Source organism: Leptonychotes weddellii, chromosome 3 (genome assembly GCF_054177405.1).
Source record: "Leptonychotes weddellii isolate Sample4059 chromosome 3, ASM5417740v2, whole genome shotgun sequence".
NCBI lineage: Eukaryota > Metazoa > Chordata > Mammalia > Carnivora > Phocidae > Leptonychotes > Leptonychotes weddellii.
In genome coordinates this window covers 163,591,990-163,597,010 of record NC_138371.1, presented here as the reverse complement: position 1 = coordinate 163,597,010, position 5,021 = coordinate 163,591,990, and positions in this window count along the sequence as shown.

The following is a 5,021-nucleotide window of genomic DNA, read 5'->3' as shown; positions in this document are numbered from 1 at the left end:
GGTGCTGTAGATGAACAGCTCTCTCAGGCGTTTATAAATCTACAGAAGCAAAGGCTGCAAGGGGCAGGGGCCAGGTGGCCACAGCAGTGCCTGGTGCTTTGTAAATGCTCTGTGCGCACTGGCTCTAACATGAGAGAGAACAGGAGGCCTCAGGTCAGAGAACGGGGAAGGTAGGGTTGATCTTCCTAAGACCATAAGCATGGATCAAACTGAGAGAACTTTCTGCCAACAAGGAGGTGCCTTGGATCACTTCATTTTGAATACCTAGCACATAGGGATGGAGTCACTGTCATTGGTGGGGTTGACCAGGGGGACAGTGGAAGCAGCTCTAGTTGAGGGTATTGAAGTTGTTCAGCTGTGAAGTGGCTCAAGGTATCAACCAGAATGCAGGCTGTGGGGCAGAAACAATGGGCTTGGTGGTTTGTAAAGGGAGGGCTTCTGGGACTTTGCCTAATTATATGGGAGAGTGAAGTAGGTGGACGTAAGGAGCATCCCTGCAAACCCTGGGCTCCAGGAGAATGATGGTGACGTGGACAGAATGACACAGGGAGCCCGAAGAAGAGCTTGTTTTCTGGCAGTCAGTGCCTACTAAGTGTCTGCAAGCAGCCCCAGCTGCTTTATAACTGCCCACAGGACACGAGCTGTCCTGTGCTGCCAATAACCAAAAAGACTCAAGATGCTTCTGCTCTCAGCATTTTAATAGAAGGTGAGAAATACCAAACCAAAGGAATGAATCTCTAATTAAGGAATTGGTCATCTAGGCAAAAAAATAAGGATATCCAGGGAAGGAGAAGTAAACCTCAAAATCCCTCCAGCCCACAAATAAGATAGAGGGAACACACCTACTAGAAAGGCTGTAATACAGAAGATGCAAAGTAACAAGTGTGGGTGAGGATGTGGAGACATCGGGACATTTGCAAATTGTTGGTGAGGATGTAACCTGGTATGGCTGCCGTGGAAACAGTTCTGTGGTTCCTCGAAAAGGTAAATATAGAATTACCACCTCACCCAGCAATTGCACTCCTAGGTGTACACCCAAGAGAACTGCAATCAGGGACTCACAGATATTTGCATGTATGCTCACTGCAGCGTTCTTCACAATAGTCAAGAGGCAGAAACAACCCATGTCCATCAACAGATAAGTGGGTAAGCAAAATGCGGTGCATACAGGCAGTGCAATATTACTCAGCCTTTGAAAGGGATGAAGGGCTGACAGAGGCTACAACATGGATGAAACTTGAGAACGTTATGCTAAGTGAATAAGCCAGGCACAAATGGACAAATATTGAATGATTACATTTACCTAGAATTGGCCGACTGGTAGTAGATTAGCAATCAGGGAGAGAGGAGAATGGGGAGTTACTGAGGCTTACTGCCTACAGAGTCTCTGTTTGGAAAGATGAAAACATGGTAGAAACTACTAGTTGTGATGGTTATACAGCACTCTGAATATAATTAATGCCACTAAATTGTACACTTAAGAACAGTTAAAATGGCAAATTTTGTGTCATATATCTTTTGCCATAATAAAAAAAACTGTTAAGTATGTAAACAAAATATGTAGGGACAGGTATGATAAAGGTATGTCAGGGATTAATATAAATATTGTGGGGATTTTTTTTTCTGGATTTTGTGATGTTTGAGGTAGGTTTTTGCTTTCATATTTTGTCATTTGGTGTGATTTATTATTTTGAGTAAATTTTCATGTTGTAAAAAAAATATAGAGCCAATGAATAGTTGATATAGCTGTTACCCAAAAGAGACACTTGAGGAAGAGCGAAGTAGCTGTCTGGAGCTCCCTCTGTCTTCTTTAGTCCCGCAGCATCCCTGGGGCATGTGCACTGGTGTCCTCTGTCCACAGAGGAGGAAAGGGAGCTGGGGAAGTGAATGGACTTGCAGCAAGCTCTTCATGAGAAGGTCCCTCTGATTCTGAGGCCTGTGTTTGTTTGTGGATGAGGCTGCCTTCCATTTGAAAAGTGCCACTTTGGACTATAATGTGGTTGAAGAAAATAACCACAGTGCACATTCTGTAATTCCTTTCTATGCAAATGTATGTCAAGAAATGATATTTTCAGACTGAAAACAGTGAGTTTTCTGTTGGAAAGAAAAAGCTGCTATCCTATTCCAGCTTAGCCACTGACAAGTCATGGAGCACTGGGAAAACCAGTTAGCTGCTTTGGGCCTCAGCGACAGCATCTGCAGAAGCCAAGTTGATAATATTTATTGCGTGGCCACAGAGTGCAAGACCCCGAGTGAGGATAGGGAGGCAATGTCAACAGCTTTGCTCTTGGTGAATTCAGCCTTCAGTTGAGAAGACAGGATCTAGCTGAGCAGAACTGAGAGGCCCATGAAAGACAGCAGAAGCCTCAATTCTGTCTGGGGAAGCAACGCTTGATGAAGTTTGAGAAGGAAACTAATAGGCGTGTAACTGAGTCACCAGCATCTGTTCCTTGGGGGCTGGTGGTGAGGGCTTCCAGGAACAGTCAGTGAAATCAGTGTTTCTGGTTAGCTGGTTGGCTTAACTCCCAGCTTTGCTCTCTTCCATTCTGTAGTCTATGGTTAACGATCTCAAATGCTTGCAGGTGATTTCTAGGGGTTGGGAGAGGTGATGATCTATTCTCCATCCTCTGCATGATACACAGTGGGGTGCACACACACACACATACACACACACACACACTCCAGAAAAGGTCATGCATTTGCTTTCAGTTCTCAGTGGTAGAATGCCCCGCACAGAGCTGGAGATTCTCATGCATTCATGTCTAATGCTTGTCCCGGCCCATGGTCTCTTTGTCCCCACCACCCTGGTGCCTCCAACAGCATGTGGACTTTCTTTAACTCCCTCCATCCCTTGGAGTCTTGATCTCCACCACTCTCTTGTTAGCCCTTCCTCACTGTTTCTCCTCAGTTTCAGAAACCTTAGATGTGTGTGTGAGTCATTCTGTTTGCTCTTCCCTTTGTTTCTGCTTTGGGTTGGTCAGGAGGCGGATGTGAAGAACTTTGGGTCTAAGAGTGCAGGAAGCTAGAAGGGTTATTTTTAAAGACAGAGATTCAGAATGACAGCCTTTTTGTCTCTTCTTAACCTTTAATTACACCCTAAAGTTCTCATTATGTTAACTGTATTTGCCTGTTATTAATTCTTGGTTTTTTCAAAGTTGACCATTCAAAGGACCACAGATAAAAGACCATCCCATATCAGACACAAAGGAGGGAGATATATTTCTGGCAGAGAGCCCAGAAGGAGCAAAGTCAAAGAGATGGGAATATACATCAAAGGCATGGGAATAGTCTAGTCCATCCAGTGAGTAGGGTCCTGGAAAATAGTGGTAGGAGATGAGATCTCAGAATTAAACTGAGGACACTCTGTGAAAGGTCTTGAGTGTTTCAATTAGATATGGTGGCCTTCATTCTGTAGCAAATGGGAGGCAACCATAGAAAGGTTCAGAAGAAGTGATGATATGATTATGTCTTTGTTTGGTTAATTCTGATGGGTATATAGCATGAGTTAAAGGGGAGAGAATATAGGAATAGATTTTTTTCATTTATTCAACAAATACTTATAAGGAGCTAAAATGCTCCAGGTACTATGTTAAATGCTGACACTAGACAGTGAACAAAATGGACAAAAATGGACAAAAATTCCTGTCCTCACAGAGCTTAAAGGCTATGGTTAGATCACTGTGGGACCACTGTGGCCTTCAGTGGAGCAATGATAGTGGAAATAGGTAGGAAATGTGAGATAATATTTTGGAAGTTCAATTAACAGGATGTTCAAACTTGGGATCTGAGAGAAGGTAGTAATATAGGTGACTGTTTTTAACCAAGGTAAGATACAGAGAATAAGAAGAAAGTTTTCAGGAGAGTATGTTGTAGATATACTAAGTACTAGCATGGATATTTTATAAGGTATTTCTGTGGTGGTGTCCAGAAGGCAGTTGGAAATGTGCCTGGAGTTTGGGGGCAGGTGAGAACTACTGAATTCAGAGACCTCAGAATATAGGTGATAACTAAAGCCAGGGGCCAAGATGGAGTCTTCCAGAAGGAATACACTGGGTGAGAAGAAGAGAAAATGAAGCTCATAACTTTTGACTTCGGGGCCAAAAGACAAGAAATCAGTGAAAGACTGAGATAAAAATCAGAGAAGTAAGAGGAGAAGTAGAAGATACTGATGTTTTGAAACTCAAAGAAGGCAATTGTTTTAGGAACAGATAGGTAGAGGTAAGTGTGGGAGGAAGCCCAAGATAACCCACGAGAAGGTCAAGCCCATATGGAAACTTCTTTAGAGCAGAAAGGTGTAGGGAGGGAAGCCTGATTTTATAGAAGGAGGGAAATAGAAGGGAGTTGAAGAAATACCATAAGGCATTCTCCAACTCTATATTTCTTGAGTCTAGATACATTAGAAATAGTAGTCTGGGCGTTCTGTGACTTCCTCTGTGACACTTACATGACAAAGTTCTTTTACTATAATTTGTCCTATGAATCTCAAGAGACTAAATGTAGGGAATGCAAAAGAATCAAACTTCTTCCCAAGACCAACAGAAAATGTCTGATTTGAAAGAGGTCTTGTTCTCACTCCTCATAGAGCTGGGGTGCCTTGGATTCCCTCTCCACTGTCCATAGGAAGGATTCCAGAACTATAGTGACTGAGTGCTATCCCCATATCTTTAGGAGATAACATGGACATGTTTCCCTATTTTGTAGCAGTACCAGAAAGTGGCTTCAGATGAAAGACAAAATTCCCATGAAGGCTTCTTTGTGGTCAAGAAGCCTAGAAGCTTTTTGACTGCAAAGCTCTTGAACATCCTACAGAAAACAGGGTCTCTATGGACGTTCCAACATTAGTATTTCTGAGACATCATAAATCAGTAAATAATCTCTGGATCAGAATAAACTGAGTGAACCTCAGCTGAGAGCTCTTAACTGGGCAAGGCCTGCAGGATATTTAAGGGATTAATAATTCAAACTTCTTCCAGTCCACGGGATGGCACAGCTTGATGTTGTCATAAGAACTCCCACTACCC